The sequence below is a fragment of the Scyliorhinus torazame genome, chromosome 14, assembly GCF_047496885.1.
Source record: "Scyliorhinus torazame isolate Kashiwa2021f chromosome 14, sScyTor2.1, whole genome shotgun sequence".
Lineage (NCBI taxonomy): Eukaryota > Metazoa > Chordata > Chondrichthyes > Carcharhiniformes > Scyliorhinidae > Scyliorhinus > Scyliorhinus torazame.
Window position 1 is genome coordinate 60,216,835 of NC_092720.1, and position 12,921 is coordinate 60,229,755.

The following is a 12,921-nucleotide window of genomic DNA, read 5'->3' on the forward strand; positions in this document are numbered from 1 at the left end:
CCCCCTTCCACCCCTCCTTCCCCCTTCCACACCCTCCTTCCCCCCTCCTCCCCTCCTTCCCCCTTCCACCCTCCTTCCCCCCTTCCACCCCTCCTTCCCCCCTTCCACCCCCCTTCCCACCCCTCCTTCCCCCCTTCCCACCCCTCCTTCCCCCCTTCCCACCCCTCCTTCCTCCCCTTCCTCACCCCCTCCTTCCCCCCCTTCCCACCCCTCCTTCCCCCCTTCCCACCCCTCCTTCCCCCCTTCCCACCCCTCCTTCCCCCCCTTCCCACCCCTCCTTCCCCCCCTTCCCACCCCTCCTTCCCCCCTTCCCACCCCTCCTTCCCCCCCTTCCACCCCTCCTTCCCCCCCTTCCCACCCCTCCTTCCCCCCTCCTTCCCCCCCTCCCCACCCCCTCCTTCCCCCCCTTCCCACCCTCCTTCCCCCCTCCTTCCCCCCTCCTTCCCCCCTTTCACCCTCCTTCCCCCCCGTTCACCCCTCCTTCCCCCCGTTCCACCCCTCCTTCCCCCCCGTTCACCCCTCCTTCCCCCCCGTTCACCCCTCCTTCCCCCCCTTCCACCCCTCCTTCCCCCTTCCCCCTCCTTCCCCCCTTCACCCCCTTCTCCCCTCACCCCCCCTCCCCCCTCCTCCACCCCACTCCCCCCATCCCCCCCTCCTTCCCCCCCTCCTTCCCCCCTTCACCCCTCCTTCCCCCCTTTCCACCCCTCCTTCCCCCTTCACCCCTCCTTCCCCCCTTCACCCCTCCCTCCCCCCCCTTCCCCACCTCCTCCTCCCTCCCCTCCACCCTCCTCCCCCCCGTTCACCCCCCACCTTCCCCCCTATTCCCCCCTCCCACCCCTTCACCCCTCCCACCCCCCTTCACCCCCCACCACCATCCCCACCTCCCCCCCCTTCCCCACCTCCCACCCCCCCCCAACCCCCCACCCTCCCCCATTTCCACCCCTCCCTCCCCCCTTCCCCACCTCCCTCCACCCCCTCCCTTCCCCCCTCCCCCACCCCCTCCCTCCTCCCTCCTCCCCCCGTTTCCCCCCTCCTTCCCCCCTTCCACCCCCCTCCTTCCCCCCTCCTTCCCCCCCTTCCCCCCCTCCTTCCCCCCCTTCCCCCCCTCCCCTCACCCACACCCCCTCCCTCCACCCTCCACCCCTCCCCTCCCCCACCCCCTCCCTCCCCCCTCTTCCCCCTCCCCTCCCCTCCCTTCCCCCCCTTCACCCTCCCCCCCTCCTTCCCCTCCACCCCTCCCTTCCCCACCCTTCCCCTCCCCCCCCTTCCCCCTCCCCCCTCCTTCCCCCCCCCACCCCCCCCCCCTTCCCCCATCCCCCCCCTTCCCCCCCATTCCCCCCCTCCTTCCCCCCCTCCTTCCCCCCTCCAACCCTCCTCCCCCCTTCCACCCCTCCTTCCCCCCTTCCACCCCCCTTTCCAACCCTCCTTCCCCCCTCCCACCCCTCCTTCCCCCCCCTCCTTCCCCCCTCCCACCCCCCTTCCCACCCCTCCTTCCCCCCTTCCCACCCCTCCTTCCCCCCTTTCACCCCATCCTTCCCCCTCCTTCCCCCCTCCTTCCCCCCCTCCTCCCCTCCTTCCCCCCTTCCATCCCTCCCCCTTCCCCCGTCCTTCCCCCCTCCACCCCTCCTTCCCCCTCCACCCTTCCACCCTCCTTCCCCCTTCCATCCCACCCCCTTCCCCCTCCTTCCCCCCCATCCACCCCTCCTTCCCCCCTTCCCACCCTTCACCCCTTCCCCAAACCCCCCCTTCCCCCACCACCCCCTTCCCCTCCTCCCCACCCCACCCCTCCCTCAAACCCCTCCTTCCCCCCTTCCACCCCACCATCCCCCCAACCCCCCCACCCCACCTCCCACCCACCAACCCCCAACCCCCCCAACACCTCCAACCCCCACCTTCCCCCCAACACCCTTCCAACCCCCCCAACCCCCCAACCCTTCACCCCCAACCCCCCATCACCCCCCTCCAACCCCACCAACCCCCACCAACCCCCCACCCCCCCCCAATCCCCCCCTCCACCCCCCCACCCCTCCAACCCCCCCCCATTCCAACCCCTCCACCCCCCTCCAACCCCTCCCCACCCCCCCTCCAACCCCCCAACCCCACCTTCCCACCCCCAACCCCCCCAACCCCCCAACCCCCCCCACCACCCCCCCTTCCCCCCACCAACCCCCCCTTCCACCCACCTCCAACCCCCCCACCAACCCCTTCCACCCCCCCACCAACCCCTCCCCCTTCCCACCCCTCCTTCCCCCCCAACCCCCCCCTTCACCAACCCCCCCAACCCCCCCCATCCCCCCCACCCCAACCCCTTCCCCACCACCCCTTCCCCCCTTCCACCCCCCAACCCCCCCCACCCCCCAACCCCCCCACCCCCCCCCAACCCTCCACCCCCCAACCCCCCCCAACCCCCTTCCCCCCTCCAACCCCCCTTCACCCCCTTCCCCCCCAACCCCCCAACCCCCCCCCCCTTACCCCCAACCCCCCCTCCCCACCCACCCCCCTCCACCCCTCCACCCCCAACCCTCCCACCAACCCCCCACCACCCACCATCCCCCAACCCCCCCAACCCCCATCCTTCCCCCCCTCACCCCACCACCACCCCAACCCCCTCCAACCCCCCTCCAACCCCTCCCCCCCAACCCCTACCAACCCCCTCCAACCCCCTTCCAACCCCCACCTCCCCCCATCCCCCCCTTCCCTTCCCCCCCCCCACCCCAACCCCCACCTTCCCCACCAACCCCCACCCCCAACCCCCCACTCCCCCCCACCCCTCCCACCCCCACCACCCCCCCCAACCCCCCCTCCAACCCCCCACCCCTCCACTCCCCCTTCCACCCCACCTTCCCCCCATCCCCCCCTCCTCCCCTTCCCCCCCTCCAACCCCCCCAACCCACCCCTCCCACCCCTCCAACCCCCTTCCCACCCCTCCCCCTTCCCACCCCTCCTTCCCCCCCCACCCTCCCCCAACCCCCCACCAACCCCCCTTCCCCCCCCTTCAACCCCCCTCCCACCCCCCCTCCCCAACCCCCCACCTTCCCCCCCTTCACCCCACCCCCTTCCCCCCCTTCACCCCCTTCCACCCCACCTCACCCCCCTTCCACCCATCCTTCCCCCCCATTCACCCCTCCTCCTTCCCCCCTTTCACCCCCCTTCACCCCACCTTCCCCCTTCCACCCCTCCTTCCCCCCCCCTTCCCCCCACCTTCCCCCCTTCAACCCCTCCACCAACCCCCAAACCCCCCACCAACACCCCCCCCACCCCTCCTTCCCCCCCCACCCCACCATCCCCCCTTCCACCCACCTTCCCCCCTTCCACCCCTCCTTCCCCCCTTCCACCCCCACCTTCCCCCCTTCCACGCCTCCTTCCACCCCTCCTTCCCCCTTTCACCCCTCCTTCCCCCCTCCTTCCCCCTTCACCTCCTCCCCCCTTCCCCCCTCCACCCCCCTTCACCCCCACCACCTCCCCCCCCTTCACCCCCCAACCCCCCTTCCCCCCCCCACCCCTCCACCCCCCCTTCACCCCCTTCACCCCACCTTCCCCCCCAACCACCCCTCCCCCCTCCACCCCCCTTCCCCCCCTCCACCCCCACACCCTTCCCCCCTCCAACCCCCTCCCCCCTTCCCCCCTCCAACCCCCTTCCACCCCCACCTTCCCCCACCTCCCCCCTTCCACCCCTCCTTCCCCCCTCCTTCCCCCCATTCACCCCACCTTCCCCCCCTTTCACCCTTCTTCCCCCCTCCTTCCCCCCCTTTCACCCCTCCCTCCCCCCCCCTTTCACCCCTCCTTCCCCCCTCCTTCCCCCTTTCACCCCCTCCTTCTCCCCCCTTCTCCCCCTTCCACCCTCCTTCCCCACTCCTTCCCCCCTTCCACCCCTCCTTCCCCCCTTCCACCCCCTCCTTCCCCCCTCCTCCCCTCCTTCCCCCTTCCACCCTCCTTCCCCCCTTCCACCCCTCCTTCCCCCCTTCCACCCCCTTCCCACCCCTCCTTCCCCCCTTCCCACCCTCCTTCCCCCCCTTCCACCCCTCCAACCCCACTCCTTCCCCCCTTCCACCCTCCTTCCCCCCTTCCAACCCCTCCTTCCCCCTTCCACCCCCTTCCCACCCCTCCTTCCTCCCCTTCCCACCCCTCCTTCCCCCCCTTCCCACCTCCTTCCTCCCCTTCTCACCCCTCCTTCCCCCCTTCCCACCCCTCCTTCCCCCTTCCCCACCCCTCCTTCCCCCCCTTCCCACCCCTCCTTCCCCCCTTCCCACCCCTCCTTCCCCCCCTTCCCACCCCTCCTTCCCCCCCTTCCCACCCCTCCTTCCCCCCCTTCCCACCCCTCCTTCCCCCCCTTCCCACCCCTCCTTCCCCCCTCCTTCCCCCCCTCCCCACCCCTCCTTCCCCCCCCTTCCCACCCTCCTTCCCCCCTCCTTCCCCCCTCCTTCCCCCCTTTCACTCCTCCTTCCCCCCCGTTCACCCCTCCTTCCCCCCGTTCACCCCTCCTTCCCCCCCGTTCACCCCTCCTTCCCCCCCGTTCACCCCTCCTTCCCCCCCTTACACCCCTCCTTCCCCCTTCCCCCTCCTTCCCCCCTTTCACCCCTCCTTCTCCCCTTTCACCCCTCCTTCTCCCCCTCCTTCCACCCCTTCTTCCCCCTCCTCCCCCCCTCCTTTCCCCCCCTCCTTTCCCCCTTTTCACCCCTCCTTCCCCCCCTTTTCACCCCTCCTTCCCCCCTTTTCACCCCTCCTTCCCCCCTTTTCACCCCTCCCTCCCCCCCCTTCCCCTCCTCCCTCCTCCCTTCCCCTCCTCCCTCCTCCCCCCGTTTCACCCCTCCTTCCCCCCTTTTCACCCCTCCCTCCCCCCTTTTCACCCCTCCCTCCCCCCTTTTCACCCCTCCCTCCTCCCTTCCCCTCCTCCCTCCTCCCTTCCCCTCCTCCCTCCCCCCCCCTTTTCACCCCTCCCTCCCCCATTTTCACCCCTCCCTCCTCCCTTCCCCTCCTCCCTCCTCCCTCCTCCCTTCCCTCCTCCCTCCTCCTCTCCCTCCCTCCTCCCTTCCCCTCCTCCCCTCCTCCCTCCTCCTCCTCCCTCCCCCCCCGTTTCCCCCCTCCTTCCCCCCCGTTTCCCCCCTCCTTCCCCCCCTCCTTCCCCCCTCCTTCCCCCCCTCCTTCCCCCCTCCTTCCCCCTCCCCTCCCCCTTCACCCCTCCTTCCCCCTCCCTCCACCCCTCTTTCCCCTCCCCTCCCCTCCCCCTCCCCCTCTCCTCCACCCCTCTTTCCCCCTCCCCTCCCCCTCCCTTCCCCCTCCCTTCCCCCTCCCCCCCTCCTTCCCCCTCCCCTCCCCCTCCCTTCCCCCTCCCTTCCCCCTCCCCCCCTCCTTCCCCCCTCCCCCCTCCTTCCCCCTCCCCCCCCCTCCCCCCTCCCCCCTCCTTCCCCCCCCTCCTCCTCCTTCCCCCCCCCTCCCCCTCCCCCTCCTTCCCCCCCTCCCCCTCCTTCCCCCCCTCCCCTTCCCCCCCTCCCCCTCCTTCCCCCCCCTCCCCCCTTCCTTCCCCCCTCCACCCCCCCCTCCTTCCCCCTTCCTTCCCCCCTCCTTCCCCCCTCCTTCCCCCTCACCCCTCCTCCCCCCTTCCACCCCTCCTCCCCCCTTCCACCCCTCCTCGCACCCCTGCTCCCCCTTCCACCCCTCCTCTCCTCCCCCCCCCCCTTCCCCCCACCCCCCCCGGGTGGGGGGGCACACTGTGGCGGGGATGGGGTGGGAACATCCATATGGCTGATGTCACTGTGTGAAAACAGGGGCCGCGGTGGGTGGTCAGCAAGGTGGCTTCTGTAATGCCGGTCGGTGCCTGGGCACCCAGTCCAGTGGGGGGGGGGGGCTCCCCGGCTGCTCGGCCTGTCCGCCCCCCCCCCAACCCTGACAGGGGCCCCCCCCCCAGCCGCAGCCAACAGGGCCGGTGTCCGGGCCAGCAGCCCGCAGTCACTCCACACCATTTCCCTCTCTCTCGCTCAGCAGCCAGGACGCCAGGTTCACGATTGTTAAAACCACAAATGACTCATGCCGTCGGGAACTCGGACCATCGGAGACTCTGAATCGTGGTGGCCCCGGAGCATCAGGCATCAGGCCTGCTAATGATATGCCTACTGTACTTTCAGCCCATGTAGAGAGTGCCGCATTTATGCCATTTTGGGGGTACCGGAGCATCCAAATTTGGCGTCAAACCGGCTTCTACTGCGATTTCGGCGTTGAAGCTATTCTCCGCCCAATCGCATTTCACGATTTTGGCTTTGGCAAACGGAGAATCCAGCCCAAAGAGTCTGCAAAGGGACACAGATAGGTTAAATGAGTGAGCAAAGCTTTGGCAGATGGCGTCTGATGTGGAAAATGTGACCTTGTCCATCTTGGCAGGAAGACTAGAAAAATAGCTTATTATTTAAATGGAGAGAGATTGCAGAACTCTAAGGTACAGAAGGATGTGTGTGTCCTGGTACATGAATCAAAAAAGGTTAGTATGAAGATGCAGCACGCATTAGGAAGGCAAATGGAATGTTGTTATTTATTGCAAGGGAATGGGATATAAAAGTAAGGATACTTTTCTCCAGCTGTATATATTGGGGCCAAATCTCATTTCTAACTGCAAGAGGAACTGAAAACACTTAGCATTTTTGAAGTTGTCAGCAGCTGTCAATCAGAACAAGGATGCTTATAAACTTTGAGGTCAGGATCAATGGGGGGGGGGGGTACTTGATATGCATTCAAGCGCGAAGGGAAAGAAGCCTGTCTGCTGTGTATAAACCATTAAGCTGTCAAAGTACTACAATGTGGCATTGAATGAAAACAAAGAACTTAAAAGGACCTCAGGGCATTTCAAAACTTTTCAAGTATTATGAGCTTTCTTGTAAGGCTCCGAGACTTCAAGAAGCTGCAGTGTTAAATGCACAGGCTGAGTAAGCAGAGGTGAGGAATGGGCCTTGTATCTTCAATGAACTTCCTTATCTGCTCATCAGCTGTCATGCGGAGCAGTTCAAAGTGAGAAGGCCACGTCAAGGTTTTCACAGTTCACAGACAGTTAAGGAAGAAAGAGCTACCTGAAATCACCATGCCAATAGTGATCTTCAGGTTGCCCAGCACTAGAAGGGGCAATCCAGACACTGGACCCCTAGTCTGATGGGAGAGTCCCAAGCTCAACTCCTTACCCCGAGCCCACCCAACATCCAGGACCTTTGGGGGACACTCCCTCTGCAGCTTGGCAACAGCAGAGGGGAACATGGGCCTCCTTTAATAATAATCTTTATTGTCACAAGTAGGCTTACATTAACGCTGCAATGAAGTTACTGTGAAAAGCCCCTAGTCACCACATTTGGGCGCCTGTTCGGGTACACAGAGGGAGAATTCAGAATGCCCAAATTACCTAACAGCACATCATTCAGGACTTGTGGGAGGAAACCGGAGCACCCAGAGGAAACCCACGCAGACACAGTGAGAACATACAGTGACCCAAGCCAGGAATCGAACCGGGGACCCTGGTGCTGTGAAGCAACAGCGCTAACCACCATGCTACCGTGATGCCCTTGGGTTCCAATGCCCCAAGCCAGGCTGTCAGGTTATAAATGTCAAGGTGTTGGAGGCAGGGCACCGTTGGCAATGTCAAGGGGCAGGCCTAAAGGGGAAGCCTGAGGGAGGGTAGGCTGACGGGGCGGGGTTGGGGGAGGACCAGTATTTCTGTGGTGGGAGGGGGGGGATGCCCCTCTTCGCTGAGCTCTTTGGGGAGGGGCGGGGGGGGTCAACATTTCTGTGTGGTGGGGAGAGAAGGGGGGGGGCCCGTCTCTCGATGCTGGCTTAAAAATGATTAAGTGGACCAAGACGGGTAACTGTAGGCTGGCCCACGTGCTAGCCACTATGCATACTTCAACATGCTAAAAGTGAGGGAGTTTCCACTCAGCGATGCTCCTAGCACCAATGGAAACCACTCCAGTTTTCTCACCGGTGGGAGCATTTAGTCTCAAGACCAGATATTTATGCTCATCATTGGTGAAACCACATTAGGAGTACTGTGTACAGTTTGTCTCTTTATCGGAAGAAAGATATATCAACTGATACGTTTGGGAGAGGTTAGGGGGGAGGGGGCGTGGAGAGAGGTGGCAGGGCTGGGGCTTATATTATGAGGTAAGGTTGGACGAGTGTACCTATTTTCTTGGTGTTATGACTGGGGATCAGTGTGAGACCCAGTGGAATTTTGGGGCCAATGTTGACATTATGTGTGATACGCAAAACTTCTTTTGGCATCAAAACACTAATTGTTGAACTTATTTCCGTTGACGTGCAAGTATGACCTAACGAGGTCAACATTCGAATCATAGTAGCTCCACACCACATCACATCAGGAAGTCTGTGAAGACTTTTACTTTCCAATAGTTTTGCAGGTCACACAGCTAAGCAAGAAAATGTTTTAAAGGGGAGAAGCCAGCTGCTTGTGGGCAGATTCTGTTGTTCCAAGACACTGGTAGACCTACTTGTCCCACATATTGGAGGACATATGTAGACACAAAATTTTTAAATGAATGAGTAGAAAGAAATTAACTCAAACACGAGATTTCTTAAGTGTGTGTCAGGCTGCAGGCCAGAAGGATCTGTGGAAGTAACAACTTTAACAAGATAAAATAAAATATCCCTCCATCTATTTTAGCAAGAACAATTATTTCCATGGGGGGGGGGGGGGGGGGGGGGGATGGGGCAGTGAGCGGCAGGGCAGAAATTTTGGGAATAAGAAGTTATTTAAACAACTTTTGTTCTGTTTTGGAATACTGGTGAGCTCAGTGTTTGTGGCGGACCAAATGAATGTTTGCTCTGTGCTTTGTAGGTAAAGTGTAAACTGCCATTTCATTAACAGTGTTAATACTCTGTGCCAGCACAGATCATCCATCTTCTAACAGCAAACAGCAAGGACAAATAGACAGCTGGCTTTTATAATCAACAATTTGCTGAAAACTTCCATCAAGGGCCACAGAGAGGAAGTTTATGGGACCAGAGTTTACAAAGTGCACTTTGCACTGCTGCTCAGCTTTGGATAGTTCTGGTGTGTTGCAAATGAGCACATTTCTCATGGTGTTCCTCAGTGAGTCTGATTAATTATTTAAAAACAAGAGCGAAGTTTATCCCAACTGCAGCTGATTATACGAGGGTCATTGACATACAACCAGAATAAGTCAAATTCCATTGTTATTAAATGGCATTCCAAGGTTTTTTCTGCTGCTTTGAAGATTGAATTCTATGACTTGATCCATTATCCTTCGGAAAATGTAAATTAATGCATGTTCCTTTACCCTAAGGGCACTGGGCAATACATAGGCCAACTATATTCTGACTAGGAGTAAAAGAGGTGCAAGAAAGATTGTGAAATTAGAGCAAAATCAAGTCTTAAAATTACAATAATTATTGGGTATAATAAGTTAAAAAACTATTCAAAATTGTATGAAAGCAAAAGAGGAATTACTTACGCTAATGCAGGAGAAGATAAAAAAGGTAGAGCACAAAGAGCAGCAAGTCCCTGCATAAGCATATGAAAAGCAAAATGATAGTCCAAAAGGGTGAGACAATTTAAAAGCATATGATAGGTTAACCTTTCTACTAAAGAGATTGGACTCTAAAGAAATCTTACTTCAGTTTTATAAGATCTTAACGAGACCATACCAAGAATATATGGGCAGCACGGTAGCACAGTGGTTAGCACTGTCGCTTCACAGAGCCAGGGACCCGGGCTCGATTCCCAGCTTGGATCGCTGTCTGTGCAGGGTCTGCACATTCTCCGTGTCTGCATGGGTTTCCACCGGAAGCTCCGGTTTCCTCCCATAAGTCCCAAAAGACTGGTGGGCAGATAACAGTGCTCGTTAGGCAATTCTTCCTCCGTGTACTCGAACCGGTGCCGGAATGTGGCGACTGGGGATTTTCACAGTAACTTCATTGCAGTGTTAATGTAAACCTACTTGTGACAATAGTAAAGATTATTAAATATTATTACAAGAGGATTTGATTTCATAACTAGGGGAGGTCTTACTGCACTTATACAAGGCCTTGGCGATTTAGATTTGTCACGTGTACCGAGGTACAGTGCAAAGTATTGTTCTGCGTATAGTCCAGAGAGATCGTTCCATGTATTAAAAACATAGGACATATGATAAATACACAATATAAATACATAAACATCGGGTGAAGCACACAGAGTATAGTGCTACAACCGTAGAGAAGATGCATGGAGAAATCAGTTGTCCATAAGAGGGTCCTTCAGGAGTCTGGGAACAGCGGGGAAGAAGCTGTTTTTGAATCCGTTAGAGAGAGTGTGTTCTCAGACCTTTGTATCCTCTGCCCGATGGAAGAGGTTGGAAGAGAGAATAACCCGGGTGAGAGAGGTCTTTGATTATGCTACCTGCTTTCCCAAGGCAGTAGATTAGACAGAGAATGGATGGAAGGCAGGGTTCGCGTGATGGACTGGGCTGTGCTCACGACCCTCTGTAGTTTCTTACGGTCTTGGGCAGAGCAGTTGCCGTACGACAACTGGAGTTGTGTGCGCAGTTTTGATCTCCTGACCTAAGAAAGTTTATACTTGTCATAGACTGAAGAGGTTCATTAGACTGATAATCAGGCTTGGCAGGACCATCCTACGAGGAGCGATTAGTTCGACTGAACCTGTATTCACTAGTTTGGAAGGATGTGAGGAGTTCTGATTGACTCCCCAAAGTTTGTCCACCACCTACAGGGCATAAGTCAGGAAGTGTTATGGAATACTCTCTACTTGCCTGGATGAGTGCAGCTCCAACAACACTCCGAAGCTCAACTACCCAGGACAGCACACAGTTTGATTGGCACACTGTACACCGACTTAAAAACGTGCACTCTCCACCAGCAATGCACTGCAGTAACTTAAAAGGCTCCTTCGACAGCTCGTTCCAAATCCGCGATCTCTACCACCTAGATGGACAAGAGTAGCAGATGCATGGGAGCAAGTTCCCCTCCAAGTCTCACACCATGCGGATTTGGAATTATCGCTGTTTCTTCACTGTTGCTCGGTCAATATCCTAAAGCTTCCATCTTAACAGTGCTGTGGGTGTACCCTGCACCTCATGGATTGCAGGGCTTCAAGAAGGTAGCTCCTCACTACTACCTTCTCAAGGGAAATTAGGGAAGGGCAACAAATGCTGGCTTGGCCATCGCAATACCTTTTGCTTGGAGCTAGTGAGATGTTAGTAGAGTTGTTCAATGTGAGAAATTCAGCCAGAGGGTGGTGGTGGGTAGGGACTGGTTGGCCCTCTGTTTAAGACAGAAGAGAGCTTGAAATCATGGTGCAGTGAGATTAGACCTCTATGGTGAAGAAACTAGAAATTGCTGAAGTGACGTAGAACATCAGAAGAGTTTTGTTGCTTTAACGTCAAAGCCCATCTTCCCCCGGGAATTCAGCCCTTTTGCCCATGTTTGGACCAGGCTGTAATGAGGCCAGGAGGCCCTGGCAGAGCTCAAATGGAGTTTCAGTGAACAGATCATTGCTGAATAAATGCTGCTAGATTGCACGGTCAATGTCAACTCTGTGGTGTTGAAAGTAGACCGAGGTGGTGGCAATTGGCTGGATTAGATTTGTCCTTCTGGTGTAGATGCCAGTTTGTCGGGGTACTGGAACAGCCTGGCTAGAGTTTCTGGAAAACAAGTCTCGAACACGGCAGGATTCTTGTCAGGGCTCATGGCCTTTGCCATTTCCTGTGCATTTAGCCATTTCTTGAGATCACGTGGAGTGAGCTGAATTGACTGATATTGATATCTGCAATGATGGGGGATCTCCAAGGAGGAAGCCAAGATGCATCATCAATTCAGCATTTCTAGCGGATGCCAATATTTTAACTTTATTGTTTGTGCTAAGATTCTGGGTACCTAGTCATTGAGAAGGAGGTCATTGGTGGGACCTCCTCCTCCACCGGTTAGTAGTTTAATCACCCACCAATCATGACTTGATGTCACAGTGCTGCAGACCTTTGCTCTGATCCATTGGTTGTGGATTGTTTAACTCTTCTATCCCATGCCACTTCCTGCATTTGGCATGCATACACCTGTGTTGCAGATTTACTCTGGTTGGCATTTGCCTGGTGCTACATTTGGAGTATAATATGGGAAAATATGAACTTGAAATATGAACTTGTCACTTGGGTAGTATGAAGAGACAGCTGTATACTATTTAAATGATGAGAGACTGAAAAACCTGATGGTACAGTTTCCCCTCTTCTTGGCTTCCCTGCAACTTTCCATAACCTATTCTGGAAGGCATGCCCTTCAGGAGTCAACCAGCTCAGTCAGTGCTGGTGCTACCATGTCACTCTGTGACGAACATTGTAGTGCCCTGCCCAGAGTGCATTCTATGCTCTAGTGCATTCTGTGCCCTTACTACCCTCAATACCCAGAGTGCATTCTGTGCCTTTACTACCCTCAAAACTAAGTTTGTTCAACATGGAGTATTGATTCATCAGCTAGAGAAGAGCAATAGATGGTCTGCAGGAGTTTTTATAGCTTGCGTCTGAAGTGATGAGGCTTCATGAGGTCTCACAGGTCACCTCCCTCCCGACTGCAAACCACTGTATTGCCACTTTCATGGGTCAGTCCTGTTGGTAGTGACAGGGATGGCTGCAAAGTGTCAAAGACATTAACTGTAAGGTATGATTTGATTATGACCCTGTCTGGCTGCTGCTTGACGAGTCCATGGGACAGCTCTCTCAATTTTGGCCCAAGTTTCCTTTAGTGAGCAGGACCTTGCAGGGTCAACTGAACAGATGTGCATTTTGTCATTGCTGGTGCCTAGGTTGAATGATAGGTGATCTCTAACTGTTGTATTATTTTTTAAATTTTCTGTGGCTTTTCTATGCCATTTGTGAAAGCAACATATACTTTCACCACCAATCAGCACTTCCAAGATTCAAA